Here is a 24,963-nt window from a genome sequence, read left to right as displayed (position 1 = left end):
CAATGATTGGGTTTTTTCGTACACTTCCTTCCTGTACACTCTAAGAAATAAAACGTTGGATTTAATTGACAAAGTTAAGGCAATCTTTTCCACAAAACCTGGTCAATTAAACATAAATCTATATGGTTGTTATCTGCAATTTCAATGGTGATGTATATCAGAAGTGAAATTGTTCTATAAAAGCAACAGCTTTCCTTTCACTGTTACTATTTAACACCATTAATTAGAATTTAAACACTTTGTTCATTTTATTAACTGTATTGCTTTAGGTTCAATTGACAATATTAATTTGAATTTAATGGAACCATTTAGATTGCGTTTTGGACCAAATTAATTTGATTAATTATGATTTAATTAATAGTTTCATCTATATGCTAAATGTTTAGGTATCAACAAAACAAGTCTAGAAAGGTTCCTGAGTTGTCATCTATACATTGTAATTAGGTGTTTGGACCTTTCAGAGGTCTTCAGCAAAGGTCTAACACTTAACTACAGAGTACAGGTGACAACTCAAAAACCTTTTTACACTTGCTCACACGTTACCATTTATAACATTCAAGATCCTTGCACTTCAATAGAAAACTCTTACACCAAAGCTTACATAAAGTGTAAATGCAAAAAAAGGGTGCTGCATCAACAACTTTATTTACGGTGAGCCTTGACAAGGCAAAGCTTCTACAGGGAACAACACTGCATAAGGCAATATTAAATGCTTAAAGTGCATGACCAAAATTTTAACATTGGAAACAACTTTCCGAGTTTCTACACAGTGACATTGTAGTGTGCCGTAAGATGTCAAATTCAATACAACTTGTGATTATAGTCAGATCTGCAGATTTACCACAGCTACATAAAAATCACTGTACAATGCAATTACAGAAAATACTTAAGTGACACAAAAAGGTAAAAACGATTTAGTCCCCAGTTACAAAAATCTGATTCAGAATTATAAGTTTTCTATTATATAATAAATTTTACAATAAAAAAAAATGCATATAGCAAATCTCAAAATATTCTTAATTAAATGCTAAGACCAAAAATCCAGTACTTAACTTGAGTACAGGTGACAACCTTAGAACCTTTTCACATTTGTTTGCACATACACTTTAACATTTATAACACTCAAGATCCTTGACCTACAATGGAAACCTGGTACACCAGAACTAATATGAAGTGTAAATACAAAAAAAAAAAATTGTGTTGTGTTACGCCCCTAGTCTAGGCGGGTAGGGACGCACATAAGGTTGGAGGAGAGAGAGACAAATCCCCGCCCTGGTTCCCAAGCCAAACATCCAAACCAGTTGTAAGTAAAAAAAAGTGATTTTATTTAAGGACAAGAAGCATAGCTCCAGGGTGAGCCCAGGCCAAAATAATAAACAAAACCAACTAAGTCCCACCAGAAAAGACTAACTAAACCCTAAGAAGGAAAAAAGAACAAACAAATGACAGAGCTATCCCTCGCTCCCTGACCAAGAAAACAGGAGAAAACGATTCCAAAAGAAAAGGCAGCTCACCCCTTCCGCTTCAGCCCACGAGTGCCTAAGCTTACAATTCACACTCCCACAAATACACAAGATAAACGCAGGCTGGGAAAACCAGGGTCAGGACTGCGACGGCTGTCAGGCTACTCGCTCGTTCCACACTCTCTCTCTCTCTCTCTGGAGCTGTCAGAGCGGCTTTTTGAATGTGGTCACCTGTTCCATGGTCCAATCAGCTCACTACTCTTCATTAGGGGAGGTACCTGTAGAGAGTCTTAAGCACAGTAAAGAGACACAGAACAAACAGCCCACACAGTGTTCTTATGGCCACAGCCGTAACACCCCCCTTCCCAAAATCAAAGACATCTCCTTTGTAGATGTTTTGGACAGTCATGTTTAAGGGAAAACACGGGATAGGGCATCCGCTAACACATTCTCTGTGCCCTTTTTATGACGGATTTCCAAATTGAAGTCCTGCACCAGGAGGGACCACCTCATCAGCCTTTGGTTCGAGTTCCGCATCCGCATTAGGAATACCAAGGGATTGTGGTCGGTATAAACAATCACAGGCGAGGGACTGCCACCGACATACACCTCGAAATGCTGCAATGCAAACAGCAGAGAGAGGGCCTCTTTCTCAATCGTGCTGTACCCTCGCTGATGGACATTGAATTTCTTTGAGAAATAGCCGATTGGGTGATCCACACCATGATGGTCTTCCTGCAGCAATACGGCACCTGCCCCGTTTGCACTGGCGTCCACTTCCAACTTAAAAGGGCGTGCAAAATCAGGGGCGGCCAGCACTGGCGCACTGCACAGGAGAGTCTTAACAGCCCGGAACGCACTCTGACACGCAGAGGTCCACACAAAAGGTCTCAACACACTAGTGAGGCTAGTGAGAGGTGCGACCACGTCCGCGAAGTTTTGACAGAAACTCCGGTAGTAGCCCACCATGCCGAGGAAACGGCGCAGCTCACGCCTAGTCTGAGGGGCAGGAAAATCCAGTATGGCCTGGATTTTGGCCGAGATAGGGCGCACTTGCCCCTGACCCACCTGCTTTCCTAAGTACGTTACCATGGCTTTACCAAAATCACACTTGGCGAGGTTGAGGGTGAGGGATGCCCTTTCCAAGCGATGGAACACATCAGTGAGTGTCTCCATATGCTCTGACCAGGTGTCTGAATAGACGACAATGTCATCCAAATACACTTCACACTTGCAGACGCTGCCCAGCACGATATTCATAAGCCGTTGAAATGTGGCGGGAGCGTTGCGCAACCCGAAAGGCATGACAGTGTACTGGAGAAAATGGTCAGGAGTAACAAAAGCAGAGATTTCAGCCGCACGTGATGTTAGGGGAACTTGCCAATAGCCCTTTAACAAGTCCAGCTTGGTAACGAAGGTCGCTGAACCGACCCTATCAACACAATCCTCCATTCTGGGCAGAGGATAGGAGTCAGGCTTGGTCACACTGTTCACCTTCCGAAAATCTGTACAAAACCGTGGGGTCTTATCCGCTTTAGGCACTAGGAGACATGGGGAACTCCACGCACTAGAGCTAGGGACAGCAAGACAATTCTCCAACAGATAAGAGACTTCTGTCTGGAAAAGAGCACGCTTAGTGGGATTCACCCGGTAGGCATGCTGTTTGATTGGAGGATGGTCCCCCACATCGATATCATGCTCCAACACGGTGGTACAGGATGGAGTGTCCGAGAAAAGATTAGGATGATTTTCAATCAACCGACACACGTCATTTCGGACATCATTGTCTACCCCAGTTAAATGTGACCTTAAATCACGTAGGATTTCAGAATTCCTAAGTCGTGCGCAGCCCACAGCACAACCGAAAACCAAATCGTCACCTACTGGGTCATACCGAGTTTCGGAAACCGGCACCCCCACAGTCGCAACTGTTGACACACCACCAGCAAAGTAGGGCTTCATCATATTAATATGACACACACGGCACTTTTTTCTTCGCTCTGGGGTGTCGATGACATAATCCGTGTCACTCAATTTCGCCTGCACTGTATACGGACCACTGAACTTGGCCTGGAGGGAAGATCCAGGGACTGGTAAAAGTGTTAAAACTTTATCACCAACCTCAAATTTTCGCTGCACAGCCTTCACATCAAACTTCCTCTTCATCCTACCTTGTGTTGCGCTGAGAGCATCCCGTGCAATTGCGCACGCTTTATGCAAACGCTCTCTGAAAGAGCTCACATAGTCTAACACATTGTCCTTAGGGGCAACAGTGTCGGACAGGAAGTTCTCCTTAAGCAATCGCAAGGGGCCACGCACTGTGTGACCGAACACCAGCTCAGCAGGGCTAAATCCTAACGACTCCTGCACACTTTCTCTCACTGCTAAAAGAAGCAGCGGCAACCCCTCATCCCACTCCTTTTGAGACTCAAGGCAAAATTTCCGCATCATCGATTTCAATGTCTGATGAAACCGCTCGAGCGCACCTGGCGATTCCGGATGATAGGCACTAGATTTCCGATGTTTAATGCCAAGTGACTGCAAAACCTGAGCAAAAATCCTAGACATGAAATTAGAGCCTTGGTCAGTTTGAACAGCTTTTGGTAAACCAAAGATAGAGAAAAAGTTCACCAATGCCTTAACAACTGGTTTAACCTTAAGGGTGCGCAACGGAATTGCCTCGGGAAAACGGGTAGCAACACACATCAGAGTCAAGAGGTACTGGTGACCCGATTTTGTTTTAGGGAGCGGACCAACGCAGTCGATGAGGATGTGTTCAAAAGGTTCCCCTAAAACTGGAATAGGGTGTAATGGAGCGGGTGGAATGACTTGGTTAGGCTTACCACTAATCTGACAGGTGTGACAAGAACGACAATACTGAGCGACGTCATTCTTCAATCCTGGCCAAAAGAAATGACGCAGAATGCGGTGATAGGTTTTCCTAATACCTAAATGTCCAGAAAAACTGTCATGGGCAAGACCAAGAACTTTGGGTCGGTACTGTTGAGGCACCAGAACCTGTTTAAACACATTCCAACCCAAATCACCAGCTGTAGGCGGATACCAAGTACGCATCAACACGTCATCCTCGACACTATAAACACGAGGGTACTGGTCGCTAGAGTTGGCCGCGGAAAAACAACTCACAAGAGTTGGGTCACTCTGCTGTGCCGAAACCAACTCCTTTTTGTTGATTTCCAAAGACAGTTGAGGTGTCACTGATGGGCTAATAGGCAGCATCGCCTCAGAGTCGCCCGTCAGTGGAACACGGGTTTCAGATTCAGACTCCGGCCCACCACCAGCACAGAGAAAAGAATCAGATAAATCCACGTCACCGTACTTGCGCCTATGCGCACGAGTTACCGCGCAAGCAGGAAAAAACAGAGGAGGAATGCTCCTCAGCGACAGGGTTAGGTAATGAAATATCAGGCACCGGTATCTCAACCACTCTCGGGGTAGAAAACACTTTTCCGTTAGCCAAATCATTCCCCAGAATCATCGCAACTCCGGGCACTGGCAACTGGTCGCGCACGCCAACCGGTACCGAACCCGAAACGAGCGGCGATTGAAGAAACACATTGTGCAGTGGCACACGCAGTACATCCATTTTTACACCCCAGACAAGAGCATCCGAACCACAAAAAGAGTCATCAGAAAAAGGTAGAATACCCTTCAAAATAAGAGTCTGCGCGGCCCCAGTGTCACGCAGAATCATGATCGGCACCCGATCCTCCTCTTTTTCATTCAACGAAACAAACCCCTCCGACACAAAAGGGCGGTAGCTCTCATCAAAGCCTTCACTTCCCACTCCATTGCTAGGTGAAGTGGAAGCTGACATAGAACGAACGAAACCCACACTTTTCGGCTTCCTCACCGTGTTGGCCTGCTCCCTGCGCTGTAGTGATGGGCAAGCAGCAACGAGGTGCCCGATTTCATGACAATAAAAACATTTGCGATCTGACATAGGAATAGCAGCAGAACGTGTCTGGCGCTTAGGGGAAACCCTATAACTTCTGACAGGACGAGGTGAGGAAGTGTACTCACGGCGCTCTGTCGAAAGTGCAGCACGATGAGTTAACACAAACTCGTCGGCAAGGACCGCGGCTTTAGACAGTAACCCCACCTTCTGCTCGTTAAGATACACGACAATGTTTTCAGGGAGACATGTCTTGAACTCTTCCAGCAGGATCAACTCCTTTAGCTGAGTAAAGTCCTCCGCGTGACTGGCAGCCACCCACTTGTCAAATAAGACAGTTTTCTCACGTGCAAATTCCACAAACGTTTGACCATCAAGCTTACGACAGGCACGAAACTTCTGTCGATACGCCTCTGGGACAAGTTCATAAGCCCGCAAAATAGTGGATTTGACAACCTCATAATCCAAGCTGTCCGCAATAGAAAGACTCGCACAGACCTCCTGCGCTCTTCCTATTAATTTGCATTGCAGCAACAGACTCCAGACGTCCTTTGGCCATTTTAAAGTGGTTGCGATGCGCTCAAAAGCAGTGAAATATGAGTCAACCTCTCCTTCCCTAAAAGGAGGTACCAAAACAACCTGTTTGCTAGCGTTAAACTGGTCTATGGTGGGAGTGTCGGGGAGTGTACTTACAGGAACGGGAGCAGCGTCACTCGCTCGAGAACGATCAAGCTCCATAGCTCGAATGCGGAGATGCATGAGCTCGACTTCCTTAGCCTTAGCCGCCAACTCCACCTCCTTCAAGCGAAGGGCAAGCCTGAGATCCTCCGTCACCAAACCCGCCCCAACCTGGCCAGCCGGGTCAAATACAGGAGACTGAATGGCGACAGGAGCTTCCGCCCCCGACGGCATCCGCCCCTTGGAAGGCTTCGGGACGGCCCCAGCAGCTTCCGCCCCCACTGCCGTCTCCAAACTCCCAGACCCACTCGGCGAGGTTTTCTGCCCCCCAAACACTCCCCTGTCCACCAGTCTCTCCACCAAACAGTGTTTAATTTCCGCCTTCTTAGCATTCAACGGAACATCCACCCTGAATAAGTTAGCCACTACCAACAAATCTGCTTTTGTGCACCGCTCCAACTTTTCAATGGAGGGACGTTGCGCAAAATCATCCATGTCAAACGACATCACGAGCAAAGCGAAAAAGGAAAACACAACACCGCAGACACCCAACCGCATCCGCGCACTCCAGAGCCGCAAAACTCGCGCACGACGTTTCCCCCCCACCACAAACGCAAAAAGGAAACGAACCAATCACACGAACGAAAAGGGACGAGCCCCCATTTATGTTACGCCCCTAGTCTAGGCGGGTAGGGACGCACATAAGGTTGGAGGAGAGAGAGACAAATCCCCGCCCTGGTTCCCAAGCCAAACATCCAAACCAGTTGTAAGTAAAAAAAAGTGATTTTATTTAAGGACAAGAAGCATAGCTCCAGGGTGAGCCCAGGCCAAAATAATAAACAAAACCAACTAAGTCCCACCAGAAAAGACTAACTAAACCCTAAGAAGGAAAAAAGAACAAACAAATGACAGAGCTATCCCTCGCTCCCTGACCAAGAAAACAGGAGAAAACGATTCCAAAAGAAAAGGCAGCTCACCCCTTCCGCTTCAGCCCACGAGTGCCTAAGCTTACAATTCACACTCCCACAAATACACAAGATAAACGCAGGCTGGGAAAACCAGGGTCAGGACTGCGACGGCTGTCAGGCTACTCGCTCGTTCCACACTCTCTCTCTCTCTCTCTGGAGCTGTCAGAGCGGCTTTTTGAATGTGGTCACCTGTTCCATGGTCCAATCAGCTCACTACTCTTCATTAGGGGAGGTACCTGTAGAGAGTCTTAAGCACAGTAAAGAGACACAGAACAAACAGCCCACACAGTGTTCTTATGGCCACAGCCGTAACAGTTGCTTTAACAACTTGAACAAAAGCCTTCAACGAGGCAAAGCTTAAACAGGGAAACAACACTGCATAATGCAACATTAAATGAAGTGTGTAAAATAAAATGTAAACATCTGAAACAACTTTCCAGTTTCAACTAAGTGACAGTGTAGTGAGGAGTAGGATGTCAAACCTGACAGAATGATTTCAGGATCTACAGTTGTAGGTCTGCAATGGCTACAGTCTGCAGAATTACCACAGCAACTCAAACTGAAGAAAATGTTGTGAAACAAGAAAATATATCCATCTGCGTAATTTTGTCCCCAGTTCCAAAAACTCAGTTTCTGAATTGTGTTTTCTTTTCCACAATCAAAAGAAAAATGGCATTCAGTAAATCTCTTAAATATTAAAGCTATAGGGGAGACTGAGGATAGTTGTAACATTTTTGACATTTCTGTCTGTAAACTGGAGCTCTTTTAAGGTAGTGGATTCAAAATGTAATGCAAAGTATTTACATGTGTCGGCTATTAAATAGTGCAGCTATTTTCTCTGCAGCACAATTACCCACTGCATGGTATGGTGTCAAACACAAAGAGTGAAATGTTACAATTAACCCCATAGTCTGGGTTAGTTGTAACATATCCTGGGGTAAAATGTAACACGATGAAATAAGGGTACTAACAAAACATTAACATGTAATCTTTGTTTATTCAACACATGAATGCACTTACATCCATTTATGTAGCTGTGTGTGTGTGTGTGTGTGTGTGTGTCAGAATGCAGAAATCTAGCTTTTGAACATATACCAACCCCCCAAAAAAGACAAATTATGGAATTTTCTGCAACTGAATATTTCATTAATTTTGGTTGGTCTTCCTTGAGTTTGGCCTCATTGGCTCAGTGGGCATTATAACCGACAACTCTTGCACCAATTTTGAACATAACAATGAAGCTGGAAAAATGTAGTTGTTCACCAGCATCGCAATTCCATTACTTTTTATCATGGCTTACCTTGGTGTGGTTTGCAAAGTGCTTCAGAAAGATGAGGAAATCTGTTTCTTGCACCTGTAGCAAGTACATAAGCTAAAATAATTTAAGTTGGTTATGAGTAGTTGGGCTAATTCAGAAGATATCAGATTCGGCTCTAGGAGGTGAGTGAAGTACAATAAACATACAACCACAGATATTGTGATTACAGTTATTATTTATAGTGAAAATAAAGTGCAATTACCAAATACCAATATTTACAAAATCTGCAGACAGGAAAAGATAAAACATAATTCAAGCTTGTAAAATATCCGCTGCACAGCGGTGCAGCAACCTCGTCCAACCTCTGGCAAACAATGTCCATAAAGTTTATTTCATGATTGATATAAGTCCAACGCGTATGACAGTCTAGACAGGTTGAAATTGGAAGTATGATGATCAGCACTAAGATTCCAAGACTGAAATCTCGGAAGTGAGATTTAGGGGACTGAAAACCAAGAGGGGAGAGTGTAGGCCGCAGCAGCCTCCTACCAGACCGCAGGAAGTTGTAGCTGGGGTTCTGGCTCGTTGGGCCTAGCTCGCCATCCAAAGTAGTGGTGTCGCTGTGGTCTCTCCAGGGCACCACTAGCCTGCACTATAATCACAAGACCACCATTAGTAGTGATGGCCAAATGAAGCTTTCCGAAGCACTGAAGCTTGTATTGAAAAACGGTTCATTACTCGAAGCTTTTCAACACAGTCCTCTCCGGTGACATCTGGTGGTGAAAATTTTGAAGAGCAGCTTGAATCTGCAAAATAAAACGGACTGCTCAATTATCACTGCTCACTCAAGAGTGGAGTTCTCTCTGATATTGGGCCACCGTTCCTTTGCTTTGAACATGTAATTGGTTTTGTTTTCTCGATTGGGGGGCTGAAAAAATGTAATGCGTATTTGCGTAATACATTTTGATCAATAAACTTTCCCTATTTAAACATGCACTATGGTGTGGCCTTTCTTTGCTCATAACTCCTTGATGTTGGTAAATACAATAAGTGAGCAATATATACATTATACATATGATAACGCACAGCACATTATGGAGTATGCCCCTGCTGTGAAGTCCTGCCTCCATCTACTTGTCGTTTAATCACTGGACAGCTGGACAGGTTCATACAAAATATTAGATTAGGCCAATTCCTATACATATTTTTGACCTAGGGGTGGGATTGATTGTGAACTGGAAAGGGAAAATGCTTAGGAAGCTGAGTACGGCTGCATCGTTACTGATTTGTAGAATCATTTTGATTCGATACAGGATCCGATTCAATTTGATTGGAATCTGGAAAGTTTTGCCTCAGTCAGAAATATTACAAGTCTGATCATTTAACAGTATATATCCATAATTTCGTATCTATTAAAAGAAAGCTGACACATGTGAGACTTAATTAGAGATGTAAACAGAGAGTTATGAAACCTGCAGCTGCAGAAGCCAGCGAAAAAAAAGAGGCAAACACAGCGCGGACCCGCCGACACATCAAAATCTGACTCTGACGCGTCGGGTCCGCGCTCTGTGTTCACGTTTGTATGCAGAATCCGTAAACCTGCTCCCAGTTACTGTTTTAGCTGCATGGTGTTTGACGACATGTTGTGAGGTTTAACCTGAGATGCTGGCGTTTCAGGCATAATAACGTTAATTTACAAATCGACACGGGATTGTAATGAATCAATATCACTTTATTCAATTTAGCATGGATTGTAATCAGAAAGGCGATAATCAAAACCCACCCCTAATCAAGAACTTGCAAAGTAAAAACATGATCAATGTAAGGTAGCCCTTTTGTTATTTACATTTAAAAAGAGGATTAGTGTTACTGTGCGCTGGCTGAGTCTGTTTCTTTTCTTAGAAATAGTTTCTCCTGCCCTGAAGAAAATCCACTTGCATGGAACAGAAGAGGCTGTGGAGTGCAGGAACTACACTGCAAGCTGGTAGATATGCAGGTATTCCTGGGTCCTGCAGACTATCACCTAAAAACAATAAACAAAATGATTTTCTAAACTGTAGCAATGTCATGTACGTATAGTGTCAAATACATTGTTGTAGTCTTCATCAGCTTTAATTCACATGGAAGTGTTCCTAAAGTCATATGCTGTAATGATATTTACATTATGAAAACATGATTTTGGACATTTCAAGTTTTTCACTTCGGCAGATAAAATGAATTGAGCAAAATCAACTCAAAATATTCCCACACGCCAGAACGTCCTCTCTTCCTCGCTGGCTCCATATCTGTCAGTGGAATGATCACCTCTTCGCTCTCTGTCACCATCAACACACTCCACGAATCCCGTGGATGATTCACTTCCTTATATCCGTTTGAATCAGGTACCGAAGCAGTTACGTGCGTAATGAAGCTTCGGACGTCACTGGTCACGTGACTTTTGCCAAACGAAGCAAGCCTCGACACAGTGCTTCTGAACCAGTGTGTTGTTTTTTTCGACACACGCTCCGGAGCGTCAGCTTCAAGCGGGCCAACACTAACCATTAGCAAAATTCATCTAAATTTCCCAAGCTAGCTTTAGTTCCAGTGTGCACAATGAAATCCATGAGAAAATACAACAAATACATATCCAACCATTGTAATGAATTAAAATAAATGACAATCTCAAATAACAAAACTACAGCCACGTAAAGTGAGAGTAGTAGTAGTAATGTAGTAGGCCTCAGCCTTAGTTATCCCATCAGCTAATAGCACTGGCATACTGATACAGGTCACAAATACAAACAAACATTCAGGCTCAACTCACCATTCACTACGTGCGATGTCACATACGAGCCCCACGCATCTACCCGCGGCGGTATCAAAATACTGTTGAACGCAATCCACAATTAATTTAAAAACAAGTCAAGATAGTAAACTGTAGTGTTGGCCCGCTTGAAGCTGACGCTCCGGAGCGTGTGTCGAAAAAAACAACACACTGGTTCAGAAGCACTGTGTCGAGGCTTGCTTCGTTTGGCAAAAGTCACGTGACCAGTGACGTCCGAAGCTTCATTACGCACGTAACTGCTTCGGTACCTGATTCAAACGGATATAAGGAAGTGAATCATCCACGGGATTCGTGGAGTGTGTTGATGGTGACAGAGAGCGAAGAGGTGATCATTCCACTGACAGATATGGAGCCAGCGAGGAAGAGAGGACGTTCTGGCGTGTGGGAATATTTTGAGTTGATTTTGCTCAATTCATTTTATCTGCCGAAGTGAAAAACTTGAAATGTCCAAAATCATGTTTTCATAATGTAAATATCATTACAGCATATGACTTTAGGAACACTTCCATGTGAATTAAAGCTGATGAAGACTACAACAATGTATTTGACACTATACGTACATTACATTGCTACAGTTTAGAAAATCATTTTGTTTATTGTTTTTAGGTGATAGTCTGCAGGACCCAGGAATACCTGCATATCTACCAGCTTGCAGTGTAGTTCCTGCACTCCACAGCCTCTTCTGTTCCATGCAAGTGGATTTTCTTCAGGGCAGGAGAAACTATTTCTAAGAAAAGAAACAGACTCAGCCAGCGCACAGTAACACTAATCCTCTTTTTAAATGTAAATAACAAAAGGGCTACCTTACATTGATCATGTTTTTACTTTGCAAGTTCTTGATTAGGGGTGGGTTTTGATTATTGCCTTTCTGATTACAATCCATGCTAAATTGAATAAAGTGATATTGATTCATTACAATCCCGTGTCGATTTGTAAATTAACGTTATTATGCCTGAAACGCCAGCATATCAGGTTAAACCTCACAACATGTCGTCAAACACCATGCAGCTAAAACAGTAACTGGGAGCAGGTTTACGGATTCTGCATACAAACGTGAACACAGAGCGCGGACCCGACGCGTCAGAATCAGATTTTGATGTGTCGTCAGGTCCGCGCTGTGTTTGCCTCTTTTTTCTTCGCTGGCTTCTGCAGCTGCAGCTTTCATAACTCTCTGTTTACATCTCTAATTAAGTCTCACATGTGTCAGCTTTCTTTTAATAGATACGAAATTATGGATATATATTGATACATGACCAGAATTGTAATATTTCTGACTGAGGCAAAACTTTCCAGATTCCAATCAAATTGAATCGGATCCTGTATCGAATCAAAATGATTCTACAAATCAGTAACGATGCAGCCGTACTCAGCTTCCTAAGCATTTTCCCTTTCCAGTTCACAATCAATCCCACCCCTAGGTCAAAAATATGTATAGGACAATTGGCCTCATCTAATATTTTGTATGAACCTGTCCAGCTGTCCAGTGATTAAACGACAAGTAGATGGAGGCAGGACTTCACAGCAGGGGCATACTCCATAATGTGCTGTGCATTCTCATATGTATATTATATATATTGCTCACTTATTGTATTTACCAACATCAAGGAGTTATGAGCAAAGAAAGGCCACACCATAGTGCATGTTTAAATAGGGAAAGTTTATTGATCAAAATGTATTACGCAAATACGCATTACATTTTTTCAGCCCCCCAATCGAGAAAACAAAACCAATTACATGTTCAAAGCAAAGGAACGGTGGCCCAATATCAGAGAGAACTCCACTCTTGAGTGAGCAGTGATAATTGAGCAGTCCGTTTTATTTTGCAGATTCAAGCTGCTCTTCAAAATTTTCACCACCAGATGTCACCGGAGAGGACTGTGTTGAAAAGCTTCGAGTAATGAACCGTTTTTCAATACAAGCTTCAGTGCTTCGGAAAGCTTCATTTGGCCATCACTAGTAAACAGCGAAAAGCGCTCGCCCACGTACCTGTTGCTTCCATCCGCTAACGCCTCTCCCCCGCGTCGTTTCGAGGCGACAACCCGGAAGGCATATAATAGTGCCTCGCGAATAGGATTGGTCACAACAGGCACGTGCAGCCTCGCGGCTTGGCGTGCGTCATGACGCGTCACGATGCCTTCACGGACACGCTCCGGTTGGAATTTAAGATTCCGATTTAGTTATAGATCCAGTTCTTTTTATTTTTATGTGGGTTACACACCCATCCTGATTTATTTCCATTACCAATACTTCCTACTGGTCCATCTCTGACACATGTGTATACTTCTCATGTAGTCTGGCTTTTGCTGATTGAAGATGACTGACTGTGCAAACACTTTTATCCGCATGAATGAAAGCAGGCATTTCACAGTCACCGCAGTCTGGCTACTGTGCAGTCAGACACACTGAACCACAAAAGCTACATTAGGAAAAAAATCCTTCATCATTCGTGTGAGCACCAGAAAGTTAAAAGGGGTTTGTGTTGAATGTTATCAGGCAGGAGGATCAGTTAAAAATAGCACAACAGTGACTGAGAGCACACAAAAGATAGAGACAAACACAAATGTTAGAGATGTCTTACAGTATACACAGTCTGATGGTCTTGCAGATTTAGTAATACTCATAAATCCCCCTATTTTTCTATTGTTGTTGTTATTAAGCTTTATTTCATAAATAAAGTGCTGAATTGGCAGCAGGAGAGGAAAGTTTATCTGCTGAATACAAGTAAAACTGACATCATTTTACACTGAAATTGTGCATTTATGCAATTAAAACGAAATGTTATTCAGAAGTAATATTTAGGGTTGTTTCCTCCATGTGTGAGTGAATTCAAGTGTTACATCACAAAAGCTGTCACATTGTGTCACATTAAGACTTTTTCTTTTTCTGGCTTCCTTTGGTAAACATTCTGACTGCAAAACCTCAAGTTCAGGACACATTTGTGGTTCGCGCTGTTGTCTCGATAAGTTTACTTGTGAAACTCAATGTGAAACAAACATTTTAGTACTCAGAGATAACATCACATTAATTCTTGCCCCAGCATAGAAGTCTCGAGTGACTGCTTGAGGTTTGAAGCTTCACGGGTCACTGAAGCTGAATGACTTGTTTGCTTCACTGAATGCAGAGAGTGTGTGTGTGTGTGAGAGAGAGTCGTCTTTTATCAGTGTTGATGGTGTTTAAACAGGAAATTACTCGCACAATGTAACTGAAGTAGCTTTGAGTGGTTCAAGTCATTCAATAGTAGATTAGCGTTAGTTTAGTGTCATTGAGCCTCTGAATGAGTCCATTGAGATTCAGCTGGCAGACGGCCAGCCTGATATTTATTCTGTCTGATGTACTGATCAGTTGTCTGGCAGTTTTGCTGTGAATGCAGTGGAAGTGAGTGTAGAGAGTGGCAGAGACCAGTTTCAGTTACATTCCAGGGCTCGCAAAATTTCAAAATCCCCGGTAGCCCCTCGGGCAGGGACTCTTCAGTTTTTGGTAGCCGAAAATAAATTTAAGTAGCCCGAATAAAAAAGAGCAATTTTTTGATGGATGTTTTGTTTCCTGTTTTGTTTCCTTTACAATATTATACATTAAAGTATAATATTGTAACGGAAACAAAACATTAATCAAAAAATTGTTGAAACACAAATTACAACATTGTATAAAAATTACAATCATCAACTCAAATACTTGGTTCTAATTAGGGCTGCCACAAACGATTATTTTGATAGTCGACTAGTCACCGATTATTTATGCGATTAGTCGACTAATCAGATCATCATCCACTGGACGTAAAACTACAGCTTATTGCACCAGCAGCATCTGCTCTTATATAACTATCATTAGCTTACAGCTTTAAGCTTTTAAGGTGCTAACTAAAAATAAAGACAAGATGATAGTTTATTCAATTTTAATGAAATTTGCAGATTGTTTCGGTAAAGTTTAATAAACTCCTTGCTATCTAAAATATAACAGGACACCGGAGTATATTCTCCAGCATCTCACACTTCTGATAATCAGCTGTCTGCTTGACATTCATTCAGCTGTGTAAAAACTATAACTTTAATCTCAGCCAAACCGATTTACTCAGGAACAAATAAAATACTAAAAAAAAAAAAAAAGCCAAACAACATTTTTAATTTATCTAAGTGACTCATATATATTTAACCTGAGTCGCAAAAGACAGCGGTGGGTTTGAAAACAATTTGCCGGGAGTCCGGTCTTCTCACGGCGCTAGTGACCTAGCCCCCGGCTAGCTATCGAGCTAGTGGGTAACAGACATCTCCGAAAACGTCGGAGCACTTTTGAAAATATGTGGTGTCCTGATAAACTGAGCCGATATTTGAGGTTTACACAGCTACATTCTCGCCTGAAAATATGTTAAACGTTTATTTTGTGACCCAGAAAGAATAATAAGAGTAATATTAAAACTAACTAGCTGCCGCCATTGTTGGAAACTAAGCTGGGCCGGGCTATGAATTCTGGGACACAGCTGCTTCTTCTTCTTCGGGGTTTAACGGCAGCTGGCATCCTTGTACATGCAATGCTGCCATCTTCTGTTTCAGTCCGTTATTACACTCTTAAATCCTGCTATTATTCCTGCGTCTTTTGTGATCTTACAAAGCTTCAAACGACACGTCGACTATTAAATCAGTCGTCGACGATTTTGATAGTCGACGTAATCGTGACTAGTCGACAAATCGTGGCAGCCCTAGTTCTAATTGAACAGAAATTTCTATGAACTTGTAAGAACTGTGTAGGACATGAATCAGTCTGTGTCAGATCCTGAATTTGAAATTTCCACTGAAATCACAGGTAAGAGGCAAGTGGAACCAAGATCTAGGACATTTGCTTTTTGAAGTTTGCAAAGACTGCTAGATTTTGCCAGTGGTAGTTCACTCTTTGCAACATAGTACGCTGTTCTAAACAGATTTTTCAGGTTTATTTTTAGTATGTTATTTGCAATCGGTGTTTGTTCTGGGAAAGATATTGCAGACTGAGCAATAATGCATTTCTTGCATTTCTCATGGGTTCTAATGGGGGCCTTTCTTCAAATGACTGGTCCCAGTAACAAAGGCGCTTGTCGACTCAGAAATCGAGAGAAAACCAACAACACACCCGGCAGAACATTATGTTATTTACACGCGTGCACATAAGTGGTCCGCATGTGCGCATTCGCTGTCAACATAAAAGACGCGCACCAGATAAGAAGTTGCAGCGCGCGTTTGCGTCCATACTGTTTTTGTCTGCTAGAGTGGGATTTTCACGGCACATTCTGCACCACATCTCTGTGCGTTCATCATTTGTTTGAAGCCAGCTCACCTCCTGCAACCACTTTTCCGAGAATACGCGCTTCTTTTGTGGTTCGGACTCCTTCTGACATTTCTTTGGAGGTGGAGGAACACCAAAGTAATTGCTTAAAGGAGCTTCTTCGACATCTTTAAGAGTTCTAAACAAATGTCTGTCCTCCTCCAGAAAATCTTATGTATGCAAACACGCATTGCAACTTCTTATCTTGTGCGTGTTTTTTATTTTGACAGCGAATGCGCACCTGCGGACCACTTATGTGCAGCCCTGGTTATTTAGCTCATCATATTGCAGCCACAGAAATTATTTTGTCCATGAAACCATAAAGCTGCACTTTCTTTTTGCCTTATAGTCTGATTTGTCATAACTTCTCCGTTTTGTGGTAAGCTTTTCTTTGGCTGTCACTTCTTCACCCTGACCTGTCTTATTTGGCTCAGCAGAACTAAAATATAAATCCTGCTGCTTTTACACACACACTCACATAACTCAGCGATTCTCTGCGCGATCAACCTCTCACATGTTTAAGCTTGCTGCGGGAGATTTCACTTGTCATGTTTGCATAGTAAGCTAACGACTGATAAGACTATGTCAGAGGAATTGGTGCACAAATTATCATCACTCACAGATCAGTGCTGTCGCTCTCTATACAAATATGCGCAATTTCAAACGCGATTTCAATATGTCACATATTGACAGTGGCTCACCGATGCCAATGACATAATTACCCAGCTACATTTCTGAAAGAATGCAAAAGCATTGACATATATTTTTCCTTCCTATGACAGCCCGACGGGCAGGGCAGAGATAGATTTTGGTAGCCCGACTGGAAAAATCGCTAGCCCCGGGACGTCGGGCTAGCGATTTTGCGAGCCCCGCATTCAAGCACTCATATTATCGCTGAATGAACCAGTAACCCTTACCAGCAAAGACCCAGATTCAGAGACCTAACTGGGGTGATCCTGACTGTAAAACTGCTGTAATGCCAGCAGTCATTCACAGATCTAATGATTTCTGCTCTTTCTTGTTACAGAGCGCACTAAACATTTTACAGTCGTTTCTAATTCATTGAGCCTTATCCCACACAACTATATTGTAATCCTCTCGGATTAGTCACTGAATAAACATGCTGTGGTAGCACACACGCACATGGCCACTGGAGGGCGTATCTCAGCTATAACTGAGAACCTTCTGGTGGCTTTTTAGGGTTATTTGAGGTGCAGCTGCCATTTTTTTTTTCACAGATTAATGTGCAGATTATTTCCTTGATTGATGTTCTGTTTTTAATAAGGCATTGCAATACGACTACACTGACAAGGGTGAAAGGATTATTTGCTAATGTGATGGCAAAACTGTCAGCCAAGAAAAGAGAGGAATATTTGCTCATTACTGACTGAGTGATTAAATGTTTCAATTCTAAACTCAGAGAAAATCAGATTATGTAAGAGTGTGTGGGAATTTCCATCTAACCTAATAAAGCATTCACACCTTCCCACTCATCCAAATCCTGCAAACACTTATGTTGCTCGGCACACTTCAGAGTTATGACCAATACTGAGATTACTCAGCAGTTTCTGTTTTAGACAGAGGACTTTAGTTGCAGTATTTAGGAAAGCTTTTCACATTTGACCTGTTTGTTCATTAATGCAGGTACGCTGGATTCTTCTGATACTGACTTAAGAGTGTCCAGCAGGCTGACGGTCAACATCTGGTAAGAAATCTGTCTCTCTTTTGATGAACTGTGTCAGTGAAATTTCTATACAAAATCCATCATCAATCATAAAGGGCGTCAAGCAGGCGTCGTCTTTTTGGCTACTGATTGATTTCTCAGTGATTTAGATTTAGCAGAGGGCGTTATAGCCTGAAGGTTTTATCAGGATATTTCAATAAATTTGTGATATTATTTAAAACAATATAGGAAATAAATACTGAATAAATAGTCAAACAAATGAACAACACACTTCTTTGTTTGAAGTGTGCATTTGTTGGCACTTGGTTCACATTCACTGCCTGCTTGTTTCTCTTTGCTCACGCACCGTCACAGTCTGGTTGCTCTCAGCGGTGTTTGCACCTCAGGCAGTGAAAACAAGTCTGTTGTCTCCACAGTACTTTCTCTGAAACCCAATAACTGCTGTCTGCCCTTCGTGTTCGCTTTACATTTCACATATAAAGTGGTTATTTTTCTCAGTTTAAACATTCAATATGTTTTTGTGTTTTGAAATCTTGATTTATTAGATTAGCAAAGTTACATCTGAACAAACCACAAGACTTGTGCAACAGTGTCTGTTGGACAGGTGTGGAGACGTATGGTCGTGATGCAGGGGACCATTTGAGGAAAACCAAACAACATATCAGCACAAACACCTACAAACTACAAAACGTCTTGCAGTCATCGACTGATTCATGAACTGGGCCCTGTTTCAGGAAGCCGGTTTAGTGCAAACTCTGACTAAGTATACCGTGAGTTAACGAAAACTCTGGGTTTTCGGTTTCACAAAGCGAGTTCAGATGAAGCCTGAGTGAGTCACTATGACGACACACTCCGTGAAGCTAACCTGCCCCTGGCAGGTTTACTTCAACTAACCCTGACTGTCTCCACCTCTGTGTCGGAAACCTGACTGTAGGAAGTGTCAGACATGGCGTGCCCCTTCCTTGAAGAGCCAGTAGATGTTGAAGCCCAAATTCTCTGCAGAGCTCTCCGCCGGGAGAGAGTGATTAGAGCGCTGAGCACGTTTCCAAGGCTACCGTCTGTCGGGCAGTCAGGAATGTTACAGTTGCACTGAAACGTCTCCTGTACTCGTTTGTGGTGTTCCCCGGTCATACACCCACAAGATTTATCAAAGAGGGATTCCACAAAATTGCAGGTAGCAGGATGAACGAAACTTAATTTATGATGTGGTGATACTTGAACTACTACTTAAATTTCACATTTATTTTCAGGGTTCCCAGGCGTGATTGGCTGTACAGATGGCACTCACATTCCAATCATTGCTCCTTCAGTAAATGAAGGAGACTATGTGAACAGGAAGTCTTTCCACAGCATTAATGCACAGGTACATGGTTCCCTGTAGCATTTCAAACTAACATATTATTTCATTATAGTAATGGATGCTAATTTGTGTTCTCTGCACTGTGAAGATCATATGTGATGCTGCCAACATTATCACAAATGTGGAAGCCAAGTGGCCAGGCTCTGTGAGTGGTGGTGGTGGAGGACCCCCACCTGTTTCTCGGGCCTCCGCTTTTTTTCTGTTGGCTATAACGGGCCACATTTGAGCATACAGAGTAAGCAAATATGTACTTGTAATGCTCAGATAATTTCAATAAGTGCTTACAGAGGGGAAATTAATGTAGCCTCTAACTGCAATTGATTTACATGGGACAAACAGACCAAGCACTATGGCTCATAATACAATTACACCTCACCTGTTTGGACTATATTTTTATATTTCATTTTTACTTGCTGCCAGGAACGTTTGGGGCCTGTTGGGTTGCACCTGCGCTCACATCATCACAAAATAAAATGTATAAAATAAAAAATAAAATATAATAAATAACGTGTTAAATGGGTGGAAATCCCTAGATCAATGTTTAAATTAACACTCAGGCATTGACTCTGTCGGCTATGTTTTGCCATGCATGCTCCCTTTCTTTTGCAGCTGAGGCTGTGTTACTTTTTTTCCGCGGAATTTGCATGTTATCGGCATATGCTGCCATCAGAATTTCGGTGTCAAGCGCTGTAAAATACATTGACCGCGCCTTCTTTCCCTCCGTCTCCATGGTGACTCGCTTAATCTGTGCTCCACTAATCAGGGCTTTATGTATCCTCGTGCGCGCGCTTAACTTGGGGTTAAAGCAACTCCGCGTTGACTGAACTAATTGTTATCAGCCTTTCTGAAACCGAATATTCCGAGTTGGACAGTTCGGGGTTACTCAACCCTGAGTATCGTTTTTCACTCTGAGTTTTCTAAACCGGCTTCCTGAAATAGGGCCCTGGACTGTATTGGAAACTATTCGAGAGTCAAATGTGAGGTCATCAGTCTGACGGTTAAAGCTTGGCTCAAACTGGCTGCTGCAGAACTTACTTTGTTTTGTGAAGCTCAGTGACTTGTTAAATATAGTGTGTGTTTTCTTTTATCAGTGTTGATGGTGTTTACACAGGGAGTCATTCACACACTGTGTAACTGAAGTAGCTTTGAGTGTTTGAAGTCATTCATTCAGATATTCAGGCCCATAAAGCACACTCAAATCATGACTCGTGTCTTTAAAACGAGGCTGTTGGTTAATGGTTTTCGTGAGCAGTCACTGCATGTAGAAAAAGTAAGCTTACTCTGTCAGACTGTATTTTGTAATTTGCCTTGTATGATATTCACAAAGAGCGGCCTAGCTTTGAGTCAACAGTGTCAGCGGTTTTCCCCTGTAGTTTATGCGCTGCCTCAAAATAAATACTTCATTGTCGTCCAGTTGTCATACAGATTTGTTGTGTAGTGTAAGTGAGGGTAGCAGGTGGGAGAGAAGCAAATGAATGTAAGCAGCTAGCAGAAAGACAGCAGAGGTTAACCTCACTAAAGCACAGAATCTCACACACAGCCTTGTCTGCTGGGTAATAAGTCGGCTTTAACCTCTTTAATTTAAACTAGTTCCATTGTCCCTCGTGTCATCTGAAATGTTCTCGGCTTTCATTAGAAAAGTTTTTCTATCATTGCTGCATGTCAGCACTCGCAGTATCATTTCTTGGCAGTATCCCATGGATGCTGAAGAAGTGTGTTTGTCATGTGGGGCTGACGCGGTCCTTGTTTTCCACCCGTCGTCTTCTGTTTCTTGTTTGTTGGTCCTTCTCATGTCACCTTTGATTCCACACTTTTATTACTTGAGCCTCAGTGAGTGTGTCGGGCAATGATACTCAGCACTCCTGTTATTTCAGCCTCAGAGTTCTCCTTTATTTACAGTCATTTTTATTTGACTCATCAGTTCTGAGTCTAGTCATTATTTACCACAGACGATTGTGGTCCATGCTCTCACTTTCTCACTGTTGACAACACTGTTACTCTTATCGCTGTTATCTTAAATATATTCAGCAGTGCTGTGTCTTTATTACCAAGTGGAACACAAAGCTCTGAAGTAGCTGCAACAGTGAGCTTAGATACCATAATTTTAAAATGTAGCACTAGCAGTGAGTCAGACGTTGTCACCAGGCCCCACTGATGTTATTGTGACAGTCAGAACAAAATGCCTTTGAACTGAACTCAAATGTTGTACTCAGACAGTTAATGCCCTCACTTTTTTCCACTTTCAGTCACATTCAAACACTCACATTATCTCTCGATGAACTGAGCATTTCCAGGAAGGACCCAAATTCAGAAACCATTGATTTCTTTCTTTGAGGTGATCCCGACTGTAAAACTGATGCTGATCATTTTAATGCAAATTTGTTGGCAGGTCAAAGTTATGTCAGTATTTTGCAAAATACTCAGATGTGTAAAGTATTGTGTTTTTGTTGGCGTCTGACCTCTTCTCACCAAACCACTTTCACACTATTGTAGCAGCATCTTCTTGGCTACAAAATCGACACGCTGCTCTCGTCCCAACACGCGTCTGTACTTGTGTCGTGTTGTGCAGGATAAGGAACATGTGGCACAGTGTCACTATATCATTAATATTGTGATGTGACACTTTTTTAATCACATAGAAGTTTATCAGAATCAAAGGGTTTTATTGCCAAATGTTGAGCAGGTTTACAACATTAGGAAATTGCTATTATATTGGGTGGTATAATATGACACAGCCTTAATCAAACTATCAAGTCCAGCACTAAAGCGAGAGAGTCACTGTGAATTTCTTCTGACTTCCTTTGAAAGATAACACGTGGAGTCAAAGGACGCTCGCTTGGGGTTTATGCTTAGTAATAATTTGTTTAAAAAAAAAACCCCAAAATAACTGCAGTCTGCTCTTCACGTTCTCCTGAATGTGTTGTTCTGCATATATAGATGTTAATCAGCTGTTCAATAGAATTTACATGAATCGCTGTGATATGATTATGTGAATATGCTGGGGTAGTTTACAGTAAAGGCAGTGAGTGAGTGCTGCTTTATTTGACTGAAATCTGTGCGTTTACCTTTTATTTCTGTTAAATCAAAAAGCTTACTAGGGTCATGTAAATGTGCAGGAAAGCTCTGTCTATAACAACAGATCGAGCCCACTTTGATCTCTCAGCTGAATCTGACGGTGTCTGCAGCCACACAGTGGCGCTGCCTGCATGTAATGCACAAACATCCGTATCATATGGCCATGAAGGCGATACCATCCCCTAGAACAACAGTGTTACAAAGAGAAATGAAACTGTTAAAGAGATTCAGTTCTTAAGTATGTGTCCCTTCTTTGCATTAACTGGCCCAACAAAACCTGAAACCACCTCCGAGGTCTCGATGTTGATTTCCTACTTTCTTCTTTCTTCCAGTCTGTGTTTGCTTTCATACTGAAAGTACTTTAACACCTGCTTCAGTCGAAAACAATGACAGAGATCAGTAAAGGATGTAAAAAATACAAAAGCAAAACAACTGCACTGGAGGAAGATAAGTGAGGAGTGCTGCAGAAGTTCAATGATCTGCACTCTGACTATTCATCTAAGGGTGGAAAGTACACAGATGGAAGTGTTGTCATCAGTCAGTGACATTTCACTTTGCTCTGTCACCATGTAACCACATCCCTGTAATCAAAACAGTCTCAAATATGTTAAGGTTCAAATAGCAGCCTGCCTCGAAGACAAGGAGTGTGAGCCAGTGCACGTGACTGACACCATCAAATATATTTAACCAGTTACTCCACTCATTTTACACTCATGCATCGTTCATATGCTTTGCTTTACGCTCACCGGTTCTGTAGTAAATCCCACCCAGTTAGTCTTTAGAGACTGGAATGTCTAAGTGTGTCTATCTGATGTTGTTAATTAGAGAAATCCAATCAGCCACTTGAATTAAGTGCTGTGCAGCTGAGTGACTTCAGTCTATTTATGCATTACCTCTTTGTTGTGTGCTGGCACATACTGTGCATTCACACACAGTTAAAATGTGGTTTTATTTGCATAAACTGCTGAGGAGCATCAGTTCATTCATGTACAAGTAAACACAAAACCCCATTTGAGTTTTTATCTGATGCTGCCTGCCTCATGAACTGATGAGAGTTTCTTAACAGCAGCCTGACATCAACTTCAGGACTGATTTATAATACTTTATTTATCCTGAGGATCAACTGAGGATGATCCTCTTCTTAGTGTCATAAAGGACGGGTACTCGAGAGGGGATATTTGATTAGTCACAGTGAGTGAGTGACAAATCTCTGTCATCTTCAGAGATGCTGTAGTTCTGCAACACATGCACTAGTTATCATGCAAACCATCTTGTACAGGAAGTTGATAAAATCTAAAGGACACTCGCTGTACCAGATGTTTTACAGGGTGTGAATATGATCTAGTTTTAATCTATATTTTGATTAAAATTATGAAGTCAAAACAGTTTTTACAGAGACAGTCATAACTCCAAAAATGTATGTTCATAAAATTTGTAAATACATTCTGTATAAAAGTTTAAAAGTGAGAGATTAATCTGAATTTGTGATGTATTCTATTGAATCTAATAGTGCCGATGATGTTGATCTGCTTGATCTGAATCCGTACTGACTCTCAGTGAGTAGTTTATGTTTATCTATAAATTTTTCCAGTCTGTTTTTAAACAGTTTTTCAAGAACTTTTGAGAATTGAGGTAGTAAAGAGACAGGCCTGTAGTTTGTGAAATGGTGTTTGTTTCCAGATTTGTATAGAGGTATAACTTTTGCTATTTTCATTCTGTCTGGAAATCGACCAGTTTGAAATGATAAATTACAGATGTATGTAAATGGTTTTATAATAGCCTCAATGACTCTTTTAACCACTATCATATCAATATCATTACAATCCAAAGATTTGTGATTTTTACATTTTTTGACAATTTCAAGAACTTCATTTTCATCAACGGCTGTGAGAAACATAGAATATGGATTTCTGTCAATCAGTGTATCGGGTTTTTCCTGTGCTTTCCCAGGATGAGTGATTGTTCTTGCTAAATTTGGTCCAGCAGTTACAAAGAATTCATTGAGACTATTTGCCACAACATCCATATTGTATTCTTCATGGTCATTACAAATGAAATACTTGGGATAGTTCTTTTGTCCAGTCCCACATTTTATAATACTGTTCAGTTTGATTATTAACTGAGGAGTTAAAAGGCAGGAGTTTGTGGAGGACCTGGGCTTCTGAGGGTCCTGCTGCTGCTGGTGGTCATCACCCTCCTCTGCCTGGGCATGGCATGCTTTAATACCCAGTTAATGTGCAGCCTTGTGTACATGCTGCAGTTTGGAGAGCAACACCTGCACTTCAGGTAACATTGTATTATTGCTATACAAGTATTATTTGCTTTGCCTGTTGTAAGGCTAATAGGCTAACAAACCTATGCCATCCTTAGTACTGAACTGAATCATTCAGGAATTCCAGGTTAAAAATCTTTAAAAACATTAGATTATGTGAGAGTGACACTAGA

The 24,963-nt window shown here is 42.1% G+C and overlaps 1 long non-coding RNA gene across 2 annotated transcripts in view; it reads left to right on the top strand.

Moving 5' to 3' along the window:
- Positions 1 to 24,963, top strand: part of LOC112434021 (uncharacterized) — a 53,110-nt gene that overhangs the window by 15,189 nt on the left and 12,958 nt on the right. The window contains exon 3 of one of the 2 annotated variants that reach the window (XR_003023845.2): positions 18,044 to 18,104. The exons of the other annotated variant lie outside the window; for it this stretch is intronic. This is a non-coding gene — a long non-coding RNA (uncharacterized LOC112434021). The remainder of the gene's footprint in view (positions 1 to 18,043; positions 18,105 to 24,963) is intronic. 2 annotated transcript variants of the gene reach the window in all.

Source organism: Maylandia zebra, linkage group LG3, assembly GCF_041146795.1.
Source record: "Maylandia zebra isolate NMK-2024a linkage group LG3, Mzebra_GT3a, whole genome shotgun sequence".
NCBI lineage: Eukaryota > Metazoa > Chordata > Actinopteri > Cichliformes > Cichlidae > Maylandia > Maylandia zebra.
Note: the sequence above shows the minus strand (reverse complement) of the source record. Positions and strands in the feature narration are given on the sequence as shown.